We start from the raw sequence: 13,340 nt of genomic DNA on the forward strand, positions 1-13,340 counted from the left end.
GGGCCACTGTCGGCACCTGCAATAAGGCTGTCCCCTGGGGCAGGTGGAGGGGCTCACTCCGAATCACTGGGGTCTCTGTAGTCTGGGCCTCTCCTTATCCTGGGTCCCTGGGGGTCCCTGCAGCCCTGGGTGGCACACCCACCACACTCAGTCCTGGCACGGCATTGGTGAGCATCGCATCAGCTCTGCCTCTGGGCGGGGGTAAGGGGAGGTGAAGGGTCGCATAGGCAAAGCCAGAGCCAGGGAACCTGGCTGTCCTCCCACACCAGACTCACCCCCTCACCCCGAAAAACTCTCGGAACGGTGCTGAAGGTGCAGCAGCAGTCAGCCATGGCACCGGGAGCTGCGTGTCCTGAGAAGGGACCTGCCTGCCACCCCTGGAGACCAGTCTAAGCTGGGGCCGACCCAGCACCTGTCCCCAGGCGGCCCGAGGGGGCCTCCTTGGCCCACATGGTGACCAGCGACCACTCTGGGGCTACCCTCCAAGACTCGGGAAACTGGATCCATGAGGGCAGGGCTGCCTTCGGTGACAGACGGAGCCAACTGCTTCCTTCGGTGGAGCCAGGGGAAGAACTGGGACTTGGGGGCCTCCAGTGGCCCGAGAGGAGCCCTGGGGAGGGCAGCTGGGCAGCTGGGGCACCGCCCGTTGGGCGCTGCTCTGCGGGTGCGTCTGGCCAGTGCCCTGAGAGGGCCCGGTCCGGCCACACCTGCTCTCCAGCAGCTGCCCGGCTCCACCCCAGGGCCCCACCAGGCAGGCCCAGTCCCACCCTGCGGGGCCTCTCCACGGACCCATGGGGCTGTCCTAAGGCAGCAGCTGCTGCCACCACCTCTCCTCCAACGTCCCCTCAGCTCCGCACCCACCGGTGCCCACAGGACCCCACGACCCCCTTGCTTTTCCCACGTTCTGATCCCAGGTTCTGCACGACCCTCAGCTCCCCAGGGGAAGCCAGACTCTCGGAAGGTTCCCTCTCTTGCAGGGATGTCGTTCCCCCCCAGACCGGAGACACCCCACCACAGCCAGCACCCCGGCCTGGCCCCGCCTATCTCTCGACCCCCCAAGATGAGCAAGGAGAGATCACAGAAAGACACTGTACTCCAGCAGCTCCTCTGAGGAGTGTGCACCCTGCCCACGGGGCTGCTGGGGTCACACTCCCACGCAGCAGGACAGGGTGACCTCCGACCACGTGCACACTGCCCAGGCCACCCTGCTCTGATAAGGCCCTCCCTCCAGGGGGTGGAAGGCGGTACGAGTGCCCTGACTCAGGCAGGGGACACTGCAGAGGGGCAGTGAGGGAGGAATACGCTTTGCCCTGGAGAGAGAAGGGGCACCGTCCACTGTGGGTGGCAGCTGCACACTCAGGGGGAGGCCTGGGGCCGGCCGGCTGCACGGCCACACCGGCAAGGGCTCCATGAGCACCACGGCTCAGCATGCCTGACGCTCCACCGAGTCCAGCACTTTCTAGAACCAAGCTGCAGCGGGGCCCACTCAGCACCTGGTCTGCTCAACCACACGGGAGCCCCTCTCCTCTTGGCTGGCCTGGCCAGAACCAAGCTCTCAGCACCAAACACCAGGCCCCTGCAGCTGCGGGCCTCGCCTCCCAGAGGTCCAGCCCAGGGAGGGCTGGGACAAGCCGCTGGTCCAGTATGGCCGGGCCGGGCCCCAGCAAGACCAGGGTCCTGCACGGCAGACCCGATGCGTCCATCCACCATGCACCTGCTCGCCAGCCCTGAAGACATCTTCTAATCCACCCTCCACACGGGTGGGGTCCTATCATGGCGTGGTCACTTGTGTGATTTCACTCATGTTCTCTCCCCACCCCCAACCACAGATGCCCCAGGGTTGCAGGACCTCCCCCGCCAGGCCCAGCCGGACAGACCGGAGGCAGAGCTGAGGACACAGAGCACACGGAGGGTGTGCGGCCAGTCTGAGTCCACAGCCTGCAGAGCCACCTCTCTGGAACCTGCCTCGTCCCCGGGCCGGCCCCAGCGAGGGCCCTGTCAGCACTCCCAGGGCTGTGCTGGGCGTTGTGCACAGGCAGCGGGCAGCAGGGCTGGTGGCCATACGGCACAGGGAGGGCATCCTCTAGGCTGCCACAGGCCACCTTTCTTCCTCCCACCACACATCACAAGGTTCCAGCTGGGCAGTGACCGCCGTGACAGCAGCAGCTGCGGTTAACTTCTGACCAACTCTGTGGCACTTTGGGGGCCAGGGCAAGGAGGGAGGAGGGGGCGTTCTCCAAACTGCATTTTTCCAACTCGAGGTTACAAGGGCGCTGAAGAGGAGGCAGACTGAGAACTGGTTCTCTTACAGAAGAGTCAAAAGCTGGCGGAGGAACAGCCAGCAGCACGGTCACGACACAGCCGAGAGGCTCTGGCCACATGCAGGGTCGACGTCTCCACCCTGAGCTCCACCAAGAGTGACCAGAAGACATGAAATTTAAACCATCAACTTACGAATGACCCAAAATATGCCCTTTTCCCTTTAAAAGAGCCCCCCAGCATCTCAGACGTTGGAGCACAGGTGCTGGAGCAAAGTCGCAGGGCTGGTGACCAACAAGCACACTGGGCTCGGGGAGGGGCACGGCTGGTCTCGGCAACACCTGACCCAAACACACTAGGTGCTTTGCCACCTCCAGACTTCGGCTCACAGGAGAGGGCACAGCCTAGCGGGGCGGGAAAGCACCAAGCAGACCAAGTTCCGAAACTTTCCCACGGAAAAGAACACTGCGTTCTGCCACAATCCACCCAAGCTACCCTTTGAGGGTAACTGCTTCCACCCTGACGCCTGCGTGTGGGACCTAAATCCCCTCAGGTCAGTGATACCCTGACCAGTCGAGGAGGCAAGGGGACTGGCTGCTAACCACCCACTTTAACTGCTTCCACAGCCAAGTGACCCCCTTCCCTGCAGCTGCGTTGGTGGGAGCGGCCCCAGCACCCTGTGAGTCCGTAGGGAACGTGGCTCTTCCCAACGAGCACGGGACCACTGGTGGTTAGACAAAAGTGTAGGCAGACCCAGCACAGCGTCAGTCGGGGACCACTGACCGCACTTAGGAGACCCAGGCCCCCACTCCCAGGGAACGCTCTGCCACCACGAACCAGGAAGTAGACAAGGCAGTTGCCGCCGGCCTGGGCGCGGGGCTCCCATGGCTGGCACCTGGGTAGCCTGGATGGAGGAAGAGGGCGCAGGCAGCTGGCCGGGTTTCACTTTTAACACCCCCACTTTCACTTTCTGCAGACGACTGCTGTCTGAGTCTACATGAGGCAGTGGCATTTGCAGGTCCCCCGCTTTACTGAAAGCTCACTTCCGAGGCGTGAGCTGTTGTGGAAGGACGGTAATTACTTTCTAAAAACAAAGTGAAAACCAAAACAGTGCTGTCTGCCAGGAGAAAAGTTTTAAAATCCCTCCTCCCTGCAAGTCCCAGTGGCGGGGCCAGGACTGGAGTGGCCACAGGGAGCTCCTGTGACAGCCTCCCCAGAGGCCTGGTGCCCCTGGGGTTACCAGGAAGGTCAGAAATGCCCCTCACCGCGGCCTCAAGACAGTGTGTCTTCCCCCTCTCCGATCCCTAACCACCAGCACACATCAGGCCTCAAGACAACAAGGGCAAACACAGACCTTTATTTGCAAGTGAGAGGCTGCATTCAGGGCTGCCAAGGAAGGACCTTCGGGGGGGGGGGGGGGAGGTTCCTAATTTCTGGGGCCAGTCCCTCCAAGGGACCTTTCCTAGACCCCACTGGAAGCCAGTAAGAAACTACTTTCCCCAGAAAAACACCACGAACAACTTTGCATAGTTTTCAGAATCTCCCCAGGGCCACTCCAGAGACCCAGGTCAAGAATCTACATCTTAAAGGAAAGATTAAGGGAAAAAGTTTACAAACAGCAGGGGAGAGAAAACCGCTTTCTTCTTCGTCCTCACTGGCGGAGCAGGGAGGACACTGAAGAGTCGGGACTGTCACTCGAATTTCCTCTTGCGTCCGGCCCGGCTCCTCTGCCCACGGAGGCACAGTACCTCCCAGTCCCCAGGAACTTTGCAGACAATAACCAAGTTTCGCGTAAGTGGGAGAAACGCCAGAAATGTGCACTTCGGAGCAGAACGCTTTCAACCGCAACTGCGGACCGCACGCACTCGAGGACGGGGTCCGACCGAGGGAGCTCGCACAGGGGACTGCCAGGCCCGTCCGGGGGTCTCCGCCCGGGGGAAAGCAGGCGCTCCAGGCCTCCATCCGGCCCTGCCCCGTAAGAGCAACCGGTGGAGAGGAGGGCTCCCCCAAGCCCTAGCTTTATTCACGGGGAGCTCACAGGGCCGTGTGTAGGTTCGGGGTGTGCCTGTCCCCCAGAAGGGGCTGGTACCACGAAGTTACGCCGGTGCCCACCCCGAGTCGGAAGGAGGGAAGCACCCCTACGCCCCGCTCCAACTCGACCTCGCTTGGATTAACTGCTTTTCAGGCTGATTTCAAAACGGGAACTGGGTCTCCCCTGGCCTGACTGCAATAATACGGCAACTCAACGGGGCTCAGAGTCGGCTCCGGGCCCCTAACTCTGGGAGAGGCCGCCCCCCAGGCCACGCCGCCGCTCCTCGGGCGGCTGCGCTCAGCTCAGGCCCGGCCCGGCCTTGCCCCCCGCCCAGCGCGCCGCGACCGTCCCCAGGCCCGGGGCCCGGGGCGAGGCGGGCCGGGTGGGCGCGGGGAAAGTGGCGCCCGAGCGCACGGCCGCGGCCCGGGGACACCGCGCGCCTTCCCCGTCCGCGTCCTCCCTGGTCCCCCCCTTGAAAAGATGGCGGGCAGAGGAAAGGGGGAAAAAATCCCTCCCGCGAGGGAGGGCGCGCGGGGGCCGGGCTGGAGCGGGGCGCGCGGGCCGTGCCAACTCCGGGCTGCGCGCCCCGGCCGCGGCGACGCCCCCGAGCCCGGCACGGAGGCGGTCGGGAGGGAGCGGGCGGAGGGCGGAGGGGCGCGGAGCCCGCGCCGCCGCCGCGACCCCGGGCGGCCACCGCGCTTTGTTGCATCGTGGCCGCGCACAAAGGCGGCGGCAGCGGCGGCCCGGGGCGCCAGGCTCCCCCGGACGCGCCGGCGGCCTGTGCGGGGCGCTCGGGGCCGCGCTCCCCGGCCCGGCCCGGCCAGCCGCCGCCGCCGCGCCGCCCGCCGCCCCGCGCGCGCAAGGAAGCAAGAGAAAGGCGTACTTGGCCTCGGCGGCTCCGGCGGCCGTCCCCTCCCGGCCCGCGCGGCCGGCTCCTCTTTGGCTCGCCGGCCCCGGCAGCATAATAGACGCGCCGGAGCCGAGCAGGGCTCATGCGCTGCGCCGCGGCGCCTGGCGGGAGTCGTAGTCCGCGGCCGGGCCCGCGCCGGGGCCGCCCAGGGGAGGCCGCGGCGCGCGGACTACATGTCCCGGCCCCGCCGGCGCCGCGCCCCGCCCCGCGCGCCCCCGCCCGCCCCGCCGACCCGGCCGCGAGCGGGCTCGGCCCGGGGGGCGCGCGGGGGCGGGGCTCGGCGCCCGCCCATCTCAACCCCGCGGCGACACGGGGACCCCGGGAGGCCGCCCCGCGCCCGGGCCCGCGCGGCCCTCCCCTCCCTGCGCAGGCGACGCGCGCCTGGCGGCGAATTTCCCGGTGCCCCAGGGAGGTGCGGAAAAGGCAGGCGCGCAGCCAGCACCTCTGGCCTCCGCCTGGGCACCCCGGGGCCCGCAGGGTCCGCCCTCGAACCCCGGCCACTCACAGGCGGGGCGGCGCGCACCTGCCGGGAGCCCGTGTTTGTAAACAAACCGCGCGCCTAATTAAGCTGGCGGGGGCGCGCGCAGGAGGCCGGGGGGGGGCGGGGCGTCGGCGCGCGCGCAGGGCGGCCCCGCCCGGGGAGGGGCCTGGCTCGGCCGCGCCCCCCACGCCCCATTCCCCTAGCCAAGCCTGGCGCGCTGGGGAGGGAGCGCCAAAGTTTGCTGCGGTTGGAGTGGGCTCCAAGTCCCCAGAGCTGGGGAGGAGCAAGAGGTGTTCCCAGCTGTCGAGAGACCTCGCCCCGAAGCCTCAGTTTCCCCCTCTGCCCAGTGAGGGACAGAAACGGGGTAACAGGTTCCCAGCCTGAGATTCCGGGACAGGGCCACGAAGGTGAAAACAAAGACCTCTGGCCCTTTCTCTGCGTTTTGAAAGGCTCAGCTCGAGAACACGTTTTGTCTCTTTTTTTTGGGGGGGGGACGATTGCTTAGGTTTACACAGAAGTGAGTTTTTATCCAGCTGTAACTTTCGGCGGGTGCACGCTGTGCACGTTAGACCCCAATATCAACGTCAAAACAAGTTTTTCCTCGGTGCCCATTGAACCTGCCAACTGCAGGCTGGACCCATTCCAAGCCCCTGGGGTCGCCGGGTTTATTTCAGGGTGAGCAGGAGCTCCGCAGCCCGAAGTGCGCAGGTCTTTACAACACCCACAGAGTGGGTGCCAGCGCCGCTGAGCCAATTCTTCCCCACGTGCACCCCGGAGCAGGTGGTCTGTCCCAGGCTTACAGGTATGGAAACAGGCCCATGGAGGTAAAGGGGCTTGCCCTAGGTCACAGAGCCAATATGTGGGAGAGTGGAGACCCCAAAACCTCCAGTCCTTGGAAACAGTTTGCAGGAGAGGCAAAACCTTTCCCACCCCTTCTCCACTGTCTGCTGGGAGCCAGGAGCTTCTCACGCCTCCAGGCAAGGCTCCAGGGCCAGGTTCTGGCTGGGAAAGACCTCGCCTTTCTAGTGTGCAGTGGACGAAGGGCAGTTGTCCGGCGCGGAGGGCCAGGAGAGGGGAGTGTGGAAGGTGAGGACCTACAGGCAGGTTCCTTAGACCATCACCCCGTATGCCTCTGTCCACCCCGAAGCCGGGGGCAGTACCTGGTCTACAGATTTCTGTTTTAGCTCCTCAGAGGACATAGCCCATTCCTGCTGTCCAGATCTCATCTCCTTAGACATCCCAGGATGGGCCACCGTGCCATTTAAAAAGACCCTCCCACACTCCTCCTAAGGCCAAAACCAAAAGCTTCTCCACCTGGCCTTGACCAAGAAGAGCTTGGATGAAGTGCAGGCAGCAGGCTGCTCTGACCAGCCAGGCTGCCCACAACCCTGCTGCCCAACTTGGACCTCCCGCTGACCTGAGAAGACCCCCAGGAGTACGACAGGAACCTGGGCCCTCCCTAGGTGCCTCACTTTGGTGAGAGCACCCAAGTCCCTTCCTCTCCTGTCCCCTGCCTGCCTACTCATGCGTGGCCCAGATGGCTCGGGGCAACGACCTTTCCTGAGGCTGGGGAAGTCTCTGGGAAGCAAAACCTGTACGGGGAAGGGGACAGAAACTCTCATTTGAGCACCTCAGTCCCTGTGCTGACTACCCCTGAGGGCTGGTGCGGGGGCCACTCACTGGAGCCACACTAACAAACAGCCGGGAGCCAGCTGGGCTGCCATGGGAGGGAATCGGGGCGGGGGGGGGCCTGACTGCCTCCCACTTAGGAGCCCACCACCCTCTCCCCTCTCCCACCCCAGCTTCGTGGAGGTCACCACCACTGAGGTTGCCTCCACACAGCTGAGTGCCCCAAGTGAAGCTGCTTAATCTCCCCAACCAGGGTTTCCTCCTCTGCCAAAGGAGGATAAAAATAGCTCCTGATCCTCCAGCTCTGGAAAGGGACAGGGGCGTGTGTGAAGCTGGGCTCGTGGCCAGCAGCAAGCCTCTGCCTTCCCCTCCCCGGTCCTTAGTCACCTCTTTACCTTGGTGGCTGTTGACTGTCCAGCGTGGCAGCCCACGAGGGACTCTGCTCTGTACCCACTGCAATATCCCTAGGGCCTTGACGGTGTCTAGCACCTAGTGAGTGCTCAATAAATAGTTGTTGAATGAATAAATGTTCTCTTCCGCACGCACCCCTGTCCTGCCCTCCAGCTTCCATCTGCAAACTTCAGTGCAGCCTCACAGCAATCCTGTGAAGTACCGGAGCTCCCGGGGCTAAGCAGCCACCCTGCTCACCCCCCAGGGGCACTGAAGGAGACGTTAGAGCCATGCTCTGACCAGTACAGGACCCAGGGCCTCAGCTGCCTCCTCCTCCTTCACCCTCCATGCTCCTCAAGACACAGAGCATTTACATTATGGCATTAAAAATTTATACATCAGTTTCTTGAAAGTTTAGTTATCACGAGTCTTTCCCTAAGAAAGTGATCAGCTCTCAGCACAACTTTAAAAAAAAAAAAAGGGAGTTTCTGTATCCACCAAGCAAAAGCCAGGCTACAGAGAACTGGGGGTGGGGAGTGGAGGTTTCTAATCATACAATAATTTATTGACTGCCTACTGTGTGCCAGGTACTGTGTTAAGAGCTTTATGTACATCATGTTACTGAATCCCGGAATAATTCTATGAGGTAGGAATATTATGCCTACCTTACAAGTGAAAGTGGAGACACAGTGAGATTAAATTACTAGTTTGAGCCGTGATTTGAACTCAAATGTGGGTTCCCATTTCATCTGCAAAATACATTTCAGGAGCCCGCATTTTGGCAGGGGAAGATGAGGTGCCACTCGAGGAAGCAAATGCCCAAATCTGAGTTCGTTAATCAGTTCTCTTTGAAAAGAGTAGGGAGCCCCGTGGAAGGGAGGGCGCCTGGAGATGAGCCGTGTCACTTTTCTGTTCTTCCTGTCCCCAAAATAGAAGATCATTTGCACAAAAGCAATAGTAAAGTCTTTAAAAGCATAACGTGGAAAGGTCTTGGGTGTGACCTGGGAGATCAGGTGGGTGGAGAGTGGGTTGTGCAGCAGTTGCATTGCAGATGGTCAAAAGGAGGCGGGGCAGGAAGACAGGTCCCCCAGCCCCTACACATCTATAAGATGGGTATATGAATGCCTACCTCACACCTGGCAGGACTGCTCTGAGGACAAAGGCGGTGGAAGTATTCACTCTCGGCTGGTGCATTCATTCATTTGTTCCCTTCAGAGGTGTTGGTGGAGTGTGTACGTTCTCACCGGCCGACACTGCAGATCTGACAGGGAATAAGACAGAGCCTCAGCTGTCATGGAGCTGACGCACTCCTGGAGACAGAGAGATGATCACAAATGACTAAAATATACAGTGTGCCTGATGGTGTTCAGTGCTCTGGCGAAAAATCAGGTGTGGGAGGGAGCCAGGGAGCTGGGTCGGTGGTCACAGCAGCTACATGTGGGTCATGGTACTGTGGGCAATTTTAATTTATTTTTCTGATTGATCACTGGTATTTTCCATTTTTCTGTGGCAAACAAGTGCTACTACGTAATGAAAATTGGGGGTGTTTTTGGGAAGCAAGCATTGCCATACAGTGGAGACAGGGCTGGCCTGGGACGTGCTCTGGTTCTGGGGCTCTCCTGGGTCCTTGCTCACATTCTAGCTGCCTTTGGCATTCCCGCAGCTCTGGTGGTTTCAGACATGGTGGTGCCAGCCTGCCTTGGCTTTGCCATCCACAGGAAAGGGTCCTGCATTGATGTCCAGTGACACCATGGCTCTGTGTGTGTTCCCTCCCCATAGCCCCAAGCACAGAGAAGGAGCCCCAAGACTATAAGTGTGTTTAAAATGATTGGAAACATAAAAAAAATAATTTTTTTCGAAAAGACTAACAAAATTTTTGGAAGTTTTGAAAAAAAATCCTACGACTTGTAGAGATAAAAAAGATAGGCTACATTGGGCCAGGTACGGTGGCTCACGCCTGTAATCCCAGCACTTTGGGAGGCCGAGTCAGGAGGATTGCTTCAGGTCAGGAGTTCAAGACCAGCCAGAGCAACATATCGAGACCCTGTCTCTACAAAAAAATTGAAAAATTAGCTGGGCATGGTGGCTCATGCCTGTAGTCCCAGCTACTTGGGAGGCTGAGCCAGGAGGATCGCTTGAGCCCAGGAGTGTGAGGTGGCAGTGAGCTATGATCATGCCACTGCCCTCATGTCTAGGCGAAGTGAGACCCTGTCTCCAAAACAAAAGAGTTTTCTTTCTTGATGTACTAAAAAATAATAACAATAGTAACGTGTGTGTGTGTGTGTGTGTGTGTGTGCTACATCAAAATTTAAAACTTAGGGGAGGCCAGGCATGAGGGGTCACACCTATAATCCCAACATTTTGGGAGGCCAAGGTGGGAGGATCACTTGAGGCCAGGAGTTCCAGACCAGCCTAAGCAATGTAGCTACACCCTTGTCTCTACAAAATAATAAAAATAAATAAATAAATAAAACCCTTAAGGGAAGGGTTAAATAGCAACTTAGACAAAGCTGAAGAATTAGTTCCCTGAAAGGTCTGAGGAAATCAATCAAAATGAAGCTAGAACAGAAGTTGGAAAAGTCGGTGAAGAAACAGAGAAGAGGTGCTATATCACCCTCTGCAGTGAGAACAACCGGCGGAAAAGAACAAGTGACCCACCAAGGAATGGCCGTGGGACACAGCGGGGCTGTCTGCAGCAGGAACGGACCGAGAGCAGTAACTGTCCGCCTGGAGTGGTCACGAGGAGGGCAAGATGAAGGCTTGCCCGGACCACTGTGAGAGCCCTTGGCACACACAGACCCCGGGACACACAGGACCGCTGAGATCCACGCTCCAGTGAAAAGACATGGAGCCCAGAAGGAGCAGGAACGATGCCCAGGGAACCCAGAGACACAGGCAGGACCAGAGCCCACCACCCAGGCAGCACGTCCACGCTCCGGCCCTGGGCCCCCCTGGATAACCACATCCTACGTGGTGGGTGCTGTTACTGTCCCGCCTTGCACACGAGGAAACCAGGGCTAGGAGGAGACACGCGTTGGTCATTGTCACACAGGCTGGCACCAACGCCCGTGGGCATGACCACTAGGCTCCCCTGCCTTGTGGCCTTATGCACAAAGTTGTGTCACGACACCAGGGCATCCACAGAGGCCATGGAGGTGCAGGGCCAGGTTGAGAAACTGGTAGTAGAGCAGAGACTACATAATCATGGTGACTCCAGAGCTTTGCAGGGCTGGGGCAATGTTCCAGAAGGAGTTGCAGCCCTGCTGGTCTTCCCGGGTGCCTGGCCTCCAGGGCCCCACCTGTGCCCACGGCTGCCCAGGGCAGTGATACCTGCTGTAGCAGACAAAGAACGGAGGATGGGCACCTGCCTCCCCTTAGATTGCCACCTTGCTGCAATGAGCCAAGGCCCCAGAAGATGCTTTCCTGGCCAGACAAGGTCATGCCCCTATTCATTTAAAAAAAAAAAATCTTTTATTTTGAAATGGTTTTATGTTTACGGAAAAGTTACAAAGCACAGAAAGTCCCTGCAGAGCCCCTACCCAGTTTCCCCCATTGTAACATCTTATATCACCAAGACACTCTGGTCATAACTAGGAAACCAGTGCTGGAATCAGGAAGTGTGGTGCCTCCAACTTTGTTCTTTTTTCCTAAGATTGTTTTGGCTGTTCAGTCTTTTGTGGTTCCATATGAATTTTAGAATTATTTTTCCCACTTCTGTGAAAAATGTCATTGGAATTTTGACAGGGATTGTGGTGAATCTGTAGGTCACTCTAGTTAGTATGGCATTTTAACAATATTAATTCTTCTAATCCATGAATGTAGGATATCTTTCTGTTTATTTGTGTCTTCAATTTCATCAATGTTTTATAGTTTTCAGCATACAGGTCTTTCATCTCTGTCTTAGTCTGTTTGTATTGCTGTAAAGGAAATAGCTGAGGCTGGGTAATTTATAAAGAAAAGAGGTGTGTTTGGCTCCCAGTTGTGCAAGAAGCATGGTGCCAGCATCTGCTTCTGGCGAGGGGTGTGGGGGGGCTTCCAGTCAAGGTAGAAGGCAAGGGGGCAGGCCTGTCACAGGGTGAGAAAAGGAATGAGAGAGAGGGGGCAGGTGTCTTGCTCTTTAAACAGCCAGCTCTTGTGTGAACTGACAGAGCAAGAACTCACCATTCCCACGGGGAGGGCACAAAGCCATTCATGAGGGATCTGTGCCCATGACAGAAACACCGCCCACCAGGCCCCACCGCCAACACTGGGGATCAAATTTCAACATGAGGTTTGGAGAGGACAAACATCCAAACTCTATCCATCCCGGTTAAATTCATTCCTAAGTATTTTATTGTTTTTGATGCTATGGTAACTGCGATTGTTTTCTTGATTTCTCTTTTGGATGTCCATTTTTTATTTGTTTGTTTATTTATTTATTTATTTATTTATGAGACAGTCTCACTCTATTGCCCAGGCTAGAGTGCCATGGCATCAGCCTAGCTCACAGCAACCTCCAACTCATGGGCTCAAGCAATCCTCCTGCCTCAGCCTCCCGAGTAGCTGGGACTACAGGTGCGCACCACCACGCCTGGCTAATTTTTTCTATTTTCTGTGGAGATGGGGTCTCACTCTTGCTCAGGTTGGTCTGAACTCCTGAGCTCAAGCCATCCCCCTGCTTCGGCCTCCCAGAGTGCTAGGATGACAGGCGGGAGCCACTGTGCCCAGCCTGGGTATCCATTATTGATGTAAAGAAATGCAACTGATTTTTGTATGTTGTATCCCGCAAATTTGCTGAATTCATTTATTAGTTCTGACATATTATTTGTGGTCACGTCATATGCAAACAGATTGTTTTGCTTCTTCCTTTCTGATTTGGATGCCTTTTATTTTTTCTCGTATCTGATTGCCCTGGCTAGTATAATACCTCCAGTACCATGGTGGATAGAAGGGACAAGAATCAGCGTCTTGTCTTGGTCCTGATTTTAGAGGAAAAGCTCTTAGTTTAGTTGATAGTTAGCTGTTGCCCTCTCATAAATGGCCTTTATTCTATTAAGGGAGTTTCTTTCTATACCTAAATTGTTGAAAGTTTTTATCAAGAAAGGATGTTGAACAACTTTTTCAAATGCTTATTTTCTTTTCTTTCTTTTTTTTTTTTTTTTGCATCTATTGAGATGATCACGTAGTTGGTCTTTTTGTTTGCTTGTTTTTAGAGACCAGGTCTTGCTCTGTTGCCCCCCAGGCTGGAGTGCCGTGGTAAAGTCCTAGCTCACTGTAACCTCAAACTCCTGGGCTCCAGTGAGCCTCCTGCCTTGGCTTCCCAAAGCACTGGGATTATAGGCATGAGCCACCACCACCCTGCTGATCATGTAGTTTTTATCTTTCATTTTGCTAATATGGTGTATCACATTGATTGATCTGCATATGTTGAACCAAACTTGCATCCCAGGGATAAATCCCACTTGGTCATGATATATAACCTGGTTTCAAATTATATTATAAAACTACAGTAGTCAAAACAGTGTGATACTTGCATAAGAAGAGACACATAGACCAATGGAACACAATAGTGAGCCCAGAAATAAACCCAAGCAGATACAGTCGACTCATTGTTGACAAGGCCACCAGGAGGACACAATGGGGAAAGTATAGCCTGTTCC

General features: G+C 57.4%; 1 protein-coding gene across 1 annotated transcript in view; it reads right to left on the reverse strand.

Annotated features, from left to right (window-relative positions):
- Nucleotides 1-5,287, reverse strand: part of BRD3 (bromodomain containing 3) — a 32,977-nt gene extending 27,690 nt beyond the window's left edge. Inside the window, 1 exon segment of the mRNA XM_045562280.1 lies at nucleotides 5,175-5,287. The gene's annotated coding sequence lies outside the window, so the exon portion shown is untranslated.
- Between the last annotated feature and the right edge of the window lie 8,053 nt (nucleotides 5,288-13,340).

This window comes from Lemur catta, chromosome 10 (assembly GCF_020740605.2).
Source record: "Lemur catta isolate mLemCat1 chromosome 10, mLemCat1.pri, whole genome shotgun sequence".
NCBI classification, from domain to species: Eukaryota; Metazoa; Chordata; class Mammalia; order Primates; family Lemuridae; genus Lemur; species Lemur catta.